Below are 12,375 nucleotides of genomic sequence, written 5' to 3'. Positions count from 1 at the left end.
AAAAAACGTTTGGAGCACATACAGATGACTCTTATTGTTAGAAAGTATAGATATGCTTAAAATTTCTCATTTTTTTTGTGAGAAGCTATATTGAACCAAAAAATAATAAAAAAATGATGGTATTCTTTCTTTTATAAAGAAATTACCTAGCTGTCGAGGATTTACCTCAAAAAATATTTTTGAATCCAGATCTTGTTTAAAATTGCGTCAAATAAACACACAGTTATTTAATTCTGAACAATCCAAAAATCGATGAATTTCACTATTTATTGCACTTTTTTCCTTTCGAATATTTTACATTATGTAATATAACCATGTACAAATATTAAACATTCTCTTGGGTATTTTTACTGTGTTAAGTTTTTTGAAATTTAAACTGAAGAGAGATTTTGGAAAGAGAAATGTAACGACTTAGTATCCTATTTTTCCATTATGCATAGAAGTTGTAATGTATCTGTTCCAACCAATGTCTTTGAATAACGAAAAACTCCACGTGAGTTTGAACAGTCTTTCTGCAACGAAAACATAATTTGCGAAGTTTAACATGCAAAACACTGAATGGTTATTTAATTTTAGTTTTTTGTAATGATCGAAACAAATCATAAGTTGTTGGTGTAATTGCCAACTAACGTCTTACTGATATTCGAAAGCACATTGTGTTTTACCAATAGCCTTTCGTGAAAAATAATAGCAAGGTCTTTTTCATACATTGGTTACATTTTTAGGCTTGCTTCCTGAACCCATTATACCGCTACTTATATTTCTTCTTTGTTAACAACTAAAAGTTTTCCACACTGTTCTTGTATTGACATTGTATAGATTAACATCATGCTACTTTTGTCTAATGACAATTTTATACCACTCGTCTTTAAAACTTGTTGTTCCGTCAACAGTAAACCCAACAACAATTTTCTTACTTGAAAAGTGATTGATCTCCCAAAATGACAAATACTCGTTTGCTTGTATCACCTATTTGCCAAGAAACTACACTATTTGTATCGTTCATTTTATACCTATGTTTGTCTGCTATCTACACATTTACAAAAAAAAAAAAGCGAAGTAAAAGAACCACACAAAACTTAAAAAAAACACAAATAAAGCAGTCAAAGTAACACTAAACTTAGGCACCCCCCCCCCTAAAAAAAAAAAAAAACAAACAACAAACAAACAAACAAAAAAAAAACATAACAAAACAAAACAAAAACCAAAACAAAACTCTTTATTATTTGAAGTACACCGAGTATTAGTTTGGTTGTAAGGAAAAATACGGACAGAGGCAATGATCAATTACACCAAACTGAAATTGAGGGTTTACAACGGGTCATAATTTTCCTTTCCTCGTTTGTCTACCCCGGACTTGACTTTTTATGAGCAACTCGGCGGGTGTTTCTAGAAAAGCAGAGGACGCTTACCCTACCGGTGCACCTGTTCCATGCTCCCAGTTTTTAGTGGAGTCCGAGTTGCTCATTTACTTCTGTTACTTTGTATGTATGATTTTAGTTACTTTATGTTCTTTGTTGTGTATGTCTGTTGTCCATGTCTGGTCTTTGTCCCTGGATTACATTCTTTTGATTACCGCTATAACCTTGGTTTCCTTGATTACTCCTACAGTCAACCATTACAGTTATCTTACATATCAGAACCTCTGTGACTCCAGAAGGAACTACTCTGTATACCTGTTCCATTTATCTCATTGAAATGCACCTGTCCTATTGACTGCTGGAAGGCATCAAATACTTCCTTTTTCTGGGTTGTTAATGGGCTACATCTTTACCCAAAACCAGAATGTTTTTCTGTTAAGTTCCTCTTGCAACTCAGGTTTGAGTTAAATGTAAAATCTTGACACATGCGATACCGGTACATGGTGGTCTGTAATATATATTTCCTAACTGATTTTCATCTATGATTAATTAAATATGTTTTGTATTTCTGTGCTGATAAGATATAGATAATATGTGGTAGAACCTCATGCTCCCTTACAATGATACAATAATCATGGAACCAAATTGGTATATTATTATTATAAAGTTTCTTTCTATATTGATGGACCACTTTAGGTTTGGTTTCTGGACTCTATGTACTTTATATATTACATTATTTATTTTGTTTATATCTAAGAAATTTAATAACTCTGTAACCTGGGACACGTTAGTCCTTTTTCACACGTGAGTTATGCAGCGACTGTACAGAACACCTATCAAATTTTTGCATCCTAGACCCCACATCTCTATTTTTTTGCATTCTGTCGCTTAGCAGTTTAAATTTTTTTCGGGCAAAGCCATGTTTTTTTTTTAAATTTTCTTGGACAGTTCATGTAGATAAGTTGATTTCAAGACAATATTGTACTCTTAGTAGGATTTGATCTTTCTAACATTTCGCAAGATTTTGGTCTAAATAGTGTGGTTAGTTCATGTACATAAGTAGATTTTATACATACCCAAAAGAAACACTTATGACTACAAATTAAATCCTTGATCCGAATGCAAGGACAATGGACCCCAAAAATAGTACGAATCTTATCTATGAAGCTTTGCGCGACTGTTGGTGCTTCCATAGCAGGTATTGAAATATTATCTCCCTTGTATTCCCATTAGGTAACGATTATTTTTAAAGCTATTCGGTGACGGACCTTAAAATTCGATTGCTACACTCTTCAATGGAGAACCTACTATGTATTGATGCATGGATGCTTTAGGTTTATTACAAGAGCTTTCTAAGAAACGCAGGTATCACATTTCTCATACCAGGATTGAATTGAATTTTTATCCCCATATTTTACCAAATACATCTAGTTTTGACTTTTGAGAAGCATTTCTTAAAACGATGGTGTCACTAAATTATATGATTCATAACCAACTTTTTGAAACTTTCTGGGATTACTGAAAGCAAATAATATTTGTTAATATGTTTTTCCTGTTTCTTTTCGTTCAGTTTAAAGTTTGCATACTTAAGTCCCTGAAACTTCCCTAAGTTCCTTTGTATATGGGCTGAGAATGATTTTGAATTAACTATTATGACATCCATTGTCTTGAATTGTCATAAACCTCTCCCTGAAAATAAACATGATGTTTTTGGACACTCGCTCTCGGTAACTTGGATCTGTAAATATCTTGCATTAAAATCAACATTTGAAAAAAAAATCGCCCAAGATAAAGCATTTATTGTGTCATATACTCTGGTTAATGTATCGAAGTTCTCAATAGTTGCCCGACTGACTGCTGTAATATTTATGCAGAACCACTAAGTGTTATCCGATTTTTTCAACAATACAACATTAGAATTTCGAGATTGAAGATGGCTATATCACATCTTGTTTTATTATTTTTTGAATTTCAGCTTCGATGTTGGCCATACAGGCTACTGGAATTCGTTTAGATTTTTGCCCGACTGGAGGGTGCTTTTCTGTTCTTATAGTACGTTTTACAAGGTTTGTTAAACCAAAGTCATCAGAAGTAAACGAATATATGTCATTTCATTATATCACAAGATTAAAAAAAAATATTATCTTTGGTTTTCGTCTAGATCTTCCTGGCCAGATTCATACACATCTACCGAATGAGGTTGTAGTTGACCCCCTTTGGGTTCTTATAGGCTTCCCACTGCACTGTTGACAAACTCAGAAGATTTATAACATGATCCCCTATTTTATGACATCACTATTTCAGGGTTATTTTTGATCATTAATCAGCCTTACTGGAATATTATACAAATAAAGTTTTACAATGACTTTTATGCATTTATCAACAAACATTTCTCAATCAACATTTTTCCTTTGTAAATCTACAATGAATCGCCGCTTTCGTGTGACAGAAAAGGAGCGCAGTGTACCTGCGAAATAAAGACTGTACCTATAATTATTTTCGGAAAAAAGGATTTTTAAATTTTGATAAATATTAGTATAAATGTTTGAATAGCTTTATGTCAAGTTTGGCACGCGATTCTTATACAGTATTCGACAGTATTTTCTTAGTTTCAGGTTTCGTTTGGTTTCGTTGGGATTTCGTCTCGTTTATCAGTTAACCGATACCGGCTTTATTTCGCAAGTAAACTAATCCTTCTTTTGTCAGTAAATCTGCGATTTATTGTAGATTAATGTTGACTGTGAAATCTTTGTTAAGAAATGTATGGAATCGAAACCGAATGGAAACTAAATATCGGACATTTGATGGTAAAAGGCAATGTTTAATGTGCTCCTATATTGAGTAAAATGTTGATGAATGACAGAGCAAAACTTCAGAAAGCTCTTTACTTTCCATACAGGATGCTTGAGAAAGATCATCAGGATATTTGTGGCCCCAGTAAGATTACTTACACAGAGCTACACCATCCAACTTGACGTGAGGACATGATAATACTTCTATAAAGAATAAAAGATGTAGATGAATTGGCCACGTTTTAGGAAAAAACCTACTGATTACTTAGCCAAAGGAGCACAAAGATGGACACCAAAAGGGACTATAAAACAGATACGCCCAAGCACAACATGGAGACGAACAGTGGGAGCAGAGGTGATAGAGCGTTTACAACTGGAAAGAGTTGGAAAAGAAAGCAGGAAATAGATGAATGGAAAATACTAGACACTGTCCTATGTGCCCAACGGCATAACTAGGATTAGATGAGTCGATAAAATTTGAATCATCCCTGTTAAGCGCGAATTAAGTTATCAGCAAATATATTAACATAATATCTGTTTTTCGTACTTTCGTCCTATATTATGCGATATTATTCTTTTTTTTTTTTTGGTAAATTATATAACTGAACCAAATTTTCCCATCAAGTTGACGGTTTATAGGAGAAAGCCAAAAGAAGTATGACTAATCCAAGCATATGGTGAATGCGTACTTAAATAGGTATCTTGTTCCATACGTAATATTTTGCAGACGTGTCAATATCAAATTATTTTAAACTAAATGTTCAGATTTACCAGAACAGATGTTCGGAAATCATATTGATTCTTAACATCCATGAAACTTTCATAGCTTTATTCTGTATGTCAAAACCATTCATTGCTAATTCTCTAACCTCATGTGTAAAAAGATTGATTCTTCTAAAACTTCTAGATTTCTATAAATATCTCCATAAATATTTGTACCTATGCATGCAGCCGATTATTTGAATTTAATATCTGATAGGATAACAGATCAAATGACAAACATTCAAATATAGTAACTTCGTTTATGTTATTCTTTGAAACACTAGATAGTGAGTATTTGAAATGTTATTTGGAGCTTTATCTTGAATCGTGTTATCTGAATGTGTCTTTTGGAGCAACATTTTGTTTGCCTAGCATTTTGTATATGTTCGTCGAATTCACTTGGAAATCTTTATGTAGCCTCTACTTAATTGGATGTGCAATTTATAAAAAAAAAAAATAAGACAACTAATACCGCTCTTTAATCTTATGAACATTCAATTTACTCTCTTAACCTATCCCCAATTCTTCATTCCTAATTGTCACCATCGCCGTTCCCCATTAAAAACTCCCCATTCCCCAAAGAAAATTTCTAATCCCCATAGGATTCCTATGGCATTTTTCGTCATTAAATGATAACATTATAAACTTGAATTTTATATGTTTAAATTGAATTTATTTCATTTTTCATATCCATAAATCCTTAAAAAAAACTAATATCCCAATCCTTTCCATTTGAAATCCCCATCCAAATACACAAAATTAATACGGATTCCCAAACCCTCTGTTGGTCAATACCTTTCGTCCATATTCCATGGACTGGAAAGTTTTCTCCATTAAGTACGGTAAATTGAGACTAACCTAGCAAAATAAGGTCCGGAAAACGTATACGTGAAATTGATCTTCCTAAGGAAAAAAAAGGGAAAATTATAGCAAAAGTAAATTCAAATGTCCTACACAGATTTCTTTTTTAAAATGCATGATTTTTATATCAAATTTACTATAATTAAATATAGTGTTGTGAGTGTACGTAATACATTTTCATTGGTAGTTACGGTTTCGGATAGGGAGAATTAGTTTTCTCTTTTGAGTTTGTTCAGAGGTTCATAACGATTCTTCACAAAGGAACACAGCCAATAATTTGACTTATCCATTGAATAGACTCATTCGTATATGATATATTTATTATAATGTTGTCAAATGGTTGAAGTAAACATTTTATGGTAATTCGCTCAAATGTTTTTGTTTAAATAGAAGGAGTAATAAAATGAACCTAGATTCTAGCGGAAATCAATAAAATGTTATCAAGGGACAATGACCAAACATAGAAAACAGACAAACACAACAAGGAACATAAAGTAACTAAAATAATATATACAAAGTAACAAAGGTAAATAAGCAAATCTTACATTCCGTATTTAAAAGCAGTTGTCGGTATTACATTGGTTGTATCGTTATTGTATGACTGATGATGTAAACCGTACTTCTAAATCTGGCATTTAACAAATAGGATTGATATTGCATACGATAAGGACATACGCTTTTGTAGGTTTTAACTGCTTTAAAGCCCGCTTGTCAGATAATTGCTCGAAGTCCTTTGTTTGTACATTGGTGTAATTTGTAATCAGTGTCTTTATTTCTGTTTTAACAAGGGACTCTTTTTGAACTGATTTTTAAATGTGTTTTATCGTGTAATATATCATGATATTTTTTTCCATAGTGGTAAGATATAAAAGAAAAGAAGGGTTTTGATCACGCTAAAGTATTGTGATAACGCTGTACTTTTGCGCCTGTTTCAACTCAGGAATTTATGGCCTCTGAATGTCTTGTTTTATTTGAACTTTTAATTTAACTTTTATGTTGCTTGGGTCTATAGGGTAACACTTTTGCCGTCCCTGTGTATAATAATATGTATAAATATAACTGACGAGTTGTCTACATGTTTTTATGCTGATTATCTTTTATTCGTTATTTGAAGAAAGACATCCAACCCCTTTACTATAATTATATACGAAATCTGGTACAGCGTTTTTAAACTTTAAGATGTATATGTTTGACTGTTTGTAAAGAGTTTCAAATGAGATCAAGTCTAACATATCATAAAACTGTTCTTCAACTGTCAAATGAACGATTCTTTGACAAATTTTGAACAATTCTATGTAATTTCTGGAGTTATCTCTTATGACAGTTCTATCAGAACCAGCTCTTGGGAGAAAATACAGTAAGGAACCTTTTTGGCATTATAAGAGTAATCAACGGTAATCAAAAGAATGTAATCCAGGGACAAAGACCAGACATGGAAAATCATTCTAGGTAGTAGTAGTAAAATAAGATGGTCGCAAAGACAGAATATAAGATGTTGTAGACGAGATTTATGACATTCTTCCAGATGAAGTATGCATTTATATAACTCTTACAAAAACCAATAATTCTTTTCCTTTTTCTCAATGTTTAAGATGGTTTTTTGTGGAATGGAACGGAAGTGCCACACGTCTTAGGATTCAAGATATTTTAAAATATATGAAGCACGAGAGCCAACACGCATGTGGCCATTGTTAAAAGTGAAAAACTTCACAAAATTTGATGTTTTTCCAGCATTTTAACAAATTTCCCCAATCTCAGCCAAGTTTGAAGAGCATATATGCCCGTATTACATGTAACATAAACAAGTCAAATCAACCATAAAACACATTAAAGAGATGGAGAGACAACATAAAATAATTCTTCATGTAGAATGTGTTGTTGATGTTGTTGAAGCAACTTCTTCAGAACATTGAAATACATTTTGTACCCACAGTTATCGACATGATTCTTAATAAAAGAATGACAAAATAGAAATACAGATTTTGTCCGAAAATATAAACTAAAATATTTAAAGTTTTCGTACCAGAATGTATCAATCTCGATGTTAATCTGAGTGTATTTCAAACTTGATAAATTTAAAGTTAGATTTTCAACCCAAAAAAAAAAATGACAATTTTTAGCACTTATTTTGGCTTTTCATGTCAGGTAGAAACATTGAACATTGACTTTTTATCGCAATATTTGAAGTTTTGAGAAATCACACTAGCAAATATAACACAAAAGGTCCAAATGGATTCAAATTATATCTTTTCATATAGCTTTGAGGTTATCGAAGACGATGTATTGGTATAGTCAAACAAAAAATGCTTTTTTATTTTGTCGATTTCATATCTTAAAGATTTATAGGCTAGTTTTACATTCTTGATCTATTTGGTGATAAAAAAAAACCTTTAGACACTGCACATGTATGTTTAAGGTTTTGTATTTTTCTTTGTATCATTTAAATCGTTTAGTGGGAATAGTCGTTATTGAAGATTTAAAATTATTGATTTATAAGCGAGTTGTTCAACAAAGAAAAAATTAAAAATCTTAACAATTGAATAAAAGCGAAGAAGTACGTGAGCGATCGTTTGTCCCACAATATCACTGCGTGTGTAAATGTAAGACAAATAAATAATTGGGAAAGTTTCCCAAGCCGAAAGTAGGCGGCTTTTTATATATTCATGATATCATGACATCATTACTGACCAATTGAAACGCTTATTACAAACACGCACAATGTCCTGCTAAAATGTAAACAAAAATGACGATTGTAAGTTGTGTTTTCTCCAGAAGGGTAAAAGCAATGTTTGCTCATAAAATAATACGAATCATACTCATAATGATCTAAACAGCCTGTAAGAATACCATTCTAAGGAACCATCATCACGAATAGCGTGAACCAACCGTATCTTCTCAGCAGGAAGTAAAAAATAAGCATTCCGGTTTACCAATATTAATTATGAAACCAGACCAAAAGATCAATAAATATTATTTATTAGGTAATTATTCAGGTAATTTTACTTTCCTTGAAGGTAAACGAAATAAATGCACGAGGGATTACAATCTGGTTATAATATGCATGTACTCCTACTACATAACCTATTTGTGTCGTAAAGTATGTCAAGTTTGTTCAAGTATATCATGTCGTAATCAAAAGGTCAATGCTAGAGACGCCTTATCATGATGTGTATAATTTTCCGTCGAAGTTTATAGTGTAAAATAGTAAGTAGGGACTAATGTAAGGTGACCATGGATGTGGGTTTTTTACGGATAACTGGTTAACTCGACTCAACAAGGTATCTTTAGTTTTGTTATTAGAATTTTATACACACCTTTGACTTATGGAGACGTGAATTATTAATCATTCTAATAAAATGATTAATGTAATTGTCCACTTAAATGTTAATGACATAATAATATGTATAAACAAAGACAATTATGTACACTTTTGGACATTCAAGACTAATTCTGGAATTTGTATTGTCATAATAAATACAGACATTCTATTGAGTGTTCAATTATCGATTTAAGGATACGTTAAAGTCAAAATCTGGGACATTTAAGTGTCAAGATAATTTTAGTCAGGATGTTTAGAATGCATTTATGATGTTCCCGAAAACTTTGCCTAATGCTTCTATCTATATTATTCGACATCATATCTACATAATTCATTTCTTCACAAAGAATGTTACTACAGCCATATTTTGCAGACGTGTCAATATCAAATTATTTTAAACTTAATGTTCAGATTAACCAGAACAGATGTTCGGAAATGCATATTGATTCTTAACATCCATGAAACTTTCATAGCTTTGTTCTGTATGTCAAAACAATTCTTTGCTAATTCTCTAATCTCATGTGTAAACAAATTGTTTCTTCTAAAACTTCTAGATTTCTATAAATATCTCCATAAATATTTTTACCTATGCATGCAGCCGTTTCGTTTGAGATTCATCCATGTGGATGAAAGCTTCTTCATAGATTAAATACTTACAACGTATTTATTAAAACCATAGAATGAGTGATATATGATCCGATTATTTGAATTTAATATCTGATAGGATAACAGATCAAATGACAAACATTCAAATATAGTAACTTTGTTTATGTTATTCTTTGAAACACTAGATAGTGAGTATTTGAAATGTTATTTGGAGCTTTATCTTGAATCGTGTTATCTGAATTTCTCTTTTGGAGCAACATTTTGTTTGCCTAGCATTTTGTACATGTTCGTCGAATTAACTTGGAAATCTTTATGTAGCCTCTACTTAATTAGATGTGCAATTTATAAAAAAAATAAGACAACTAATACCGCTCTTCATTCAATTTACTCTCTTAACCTATCCCCAATTCTTCATTCCTAATTGTCACCATCGCCGTTCCCCATTAAAAACTCCCCATTCCCCAAAGAAAATTTCTAATCCCCATAGGATTCATATGGCATTTTTCGTCATTAAATGATAACATTATAAACTTGAATTTTTTATCTTTAAATTGAATTTATTTCATTTTTCATATCCATAAATCCTTAAAAAAACTAATATCATAATCCTTTCCATTTGAAATCCCCACCCAAATACACAAAATTAATACGAAAAAATAAGGTCCGGAAAACGTATACGTGAAATTGATCTTCCTAAGGATAAAAGGGAAAATTATAGCATAAATAAAGTCAAATGTCCAACACAGATTTTTTTTTTTAAATGCATGATTTTTATATCAAATTTACTATAATTAAATATAGTGTTGTGAATGTACGTAATACATTTTCATTGGTAGTTACGGTTTTGGATAGGGACAATTAGTTTTCTCTTTTGAGTTTGTTATTTATTATAATGTTGTCAAATGGTTGAAGTAAACATTTTATGGTAATTCGCTCAAATGTTTTTTTTTAAATAGAAGGAGTAATAAAATGAACCTACATTCTAGCGGAAATCAATAAAATGTTATCAAGGGACAATGACCAAACATAGAAAACAGACAAACACAACAAGGAACATACAGTAACTAAAATGATATATACAAAGTAACAAAGGTAAATAAGCAAATCTTACATTCCATATTTAAAAGCAGTTTTCGGTATTACATTGGTTGTGTCGTTATTGTATGACTGATGATGTAAACCGTACTTCTAAATCTGGCATTTAACAAATAGAATTGATATTGCATACGATAAGGACACACACTTTTGTAGGTTTTAACTGCTTTAAAGCCCGCTTGTCAGATAATTGCTCGAAGTCCTTTGTTTGTATATTGGTGTAATTTGTAATCAGTGTCTTTATTCCTGTTTTAACAAGGGACTCTTTTTGAACTGATTTTTAAATGTGTTTTCTTGTGTAATATATCATATTTTTTCCATAGTGGTAAGATATAAAAGAAGGAAGGGTTTTGATCACGCTAAAGTATTTTGATAACGCTGCACTTTTGCGCCTGTTTCAACTCAGGAATTTATGGCCTCTGAATGTCTTGTTTTATTTGAACTTTTAATTTAACTTTTATGTTGCTTGGGTCTATAGGGTAACACTTTTGCCGTCCCTGTGTATAATAATATGTATAAATATAACTGACGAGTTGTCTACATGTTTTTAAGCTGATTATCTTTTTTTTCGTTATTTGAAGGAAGACATCCAACCTCTTTACTATAATTATATACGAAATATGGTACAGCGTTTTTAAACTTTAAGATGTATATGTTTGACTGTTTGTAAAGAGTTTCAAATGAGATCAAGTCTAACATATCATAAAACTGTTCTTCAACTGTCAAATGAACGATTCTTTGACAAATTTTGAACAATTCTATGTAATTTCTGGAGTTATCTCTTATGACAGTTCTATCAGAACCAGCTCTTGGGAGAAAATACAGTAAGGAACCTTTTTGGCATTATAAGAGTAATCAACGGTAATCAAAAGAATGTAATCCAGGGACAAAGACCAAACATGGAAAACAGACATGCACAGCAAAGAACATATAGTAACTAAAATCATACATACAAAGTATGCAGATGGATACACCATAACGATCCACGAGTTCATGATGACGACCATAAAACTTCTGTAGTGATGACTTCAATCTTGTAGCAACATAACCCTGTTCCAGAAGACTATTTGTTAGAGTTCTAGCGCGATACAAAAAGTTTGCGTAGTTTCGGCAAGCTCTCGTATAACGTATGAGTTGGGATATGAACACTTCATACGCAAGTGCTGAAGGGATGTTGCCACAGATGAAAGGAAAGTTGAGCAATTTGGAACATTTGATTAACGCTGATTTCTAGGTAGTAGTAGTAAAATAAGATGGTCGCAAAGACTGAATATAAGATGTTGTAGACGAGATTTATGACGTTCTTCCAGAAATAACAGTATGCATTTATGTAACTCTTACAAAAACCAATAATTCTTTTCCTTTTTCTCAATGTTTAAGATGGTTTTTATGTGGAATGGAACGGAAGTGCCACACGTCTTAGGATTCAAGATATTTTAAAATATATGAAGCACGAGAGCCAACACGCATGTGGCCATTGTTAAAAGTGAAAAACTTCACAAAATTTGATGTTTTTCCAGCATTTTAACAAATTTCCCCAATCTCAGCCAAGTTTGAAGAGCATATATACTCGTATTAC

At 31.8% G+C, this 12,375-nt stretch overlaps 1 protein-coding gene and 1 long non-coding RNA gene across 13 annotated transcripts in view; one reads left to right on the top strand and one right to left on the bottom strand.

Annotated features, from left to right (window-relative positions):
• On the bottom strand, positions 1-8,671 carry LOC148604751 (uncharacterized). The gene is made up of 3 exons (XR_015916203.1): positions 8,593-8,671; positions 1,677-1,869; positions 1-512 (listed from the first exon to the last, which is right to left on the bottom strand). It is a non-coding gene; the product is annotated as an uncharacterized LOC148604751 (long non-coding RNA).
• Positions 8,511-12,375, top strand: part of LOC148604750 (uncharacterized) — a 39,829-nt gene continuing 35,964 nt past the window's right edge. For 6 of the 12 annotated variants that reach the window (XM_088550876.1, XM_088550885.1, XM_088550884.1 and 3 more), the window contains exon 1: positions 8,812-9,054. The gene's annotated coding sequence lies outside the window, so the exon portion shown is untranslated. Of the gene's footprint in view, positions 8,529-8,549; positions 8,758-8,806; positions 9,055-12,375 lie in introns of those variants that run through there. The other 6 variants (XM_088550881.1, XM_088550879.1, XM_088550880.1 and 3 more) reach the window with 4 other exon arrangements.

Source organism: Perna viridis, chromosome 10 (assembly GCF_037379345.1).
Source record: "Perna viridis isolate PV_CMFRI_1.1 ecotype Kerala chromosome 10, ASM3737934v1, whole genome shotgun sequence".
Classification (NCBI taxonomy): Eukaryota; Metazoa; Mollusca; class Bivalvia; order Mytilida; family Mytilidae; genus Perna; species Perna viridis.
This window is presented reverse-complemented; position numbering and strand designations above follow the sequence as displayed.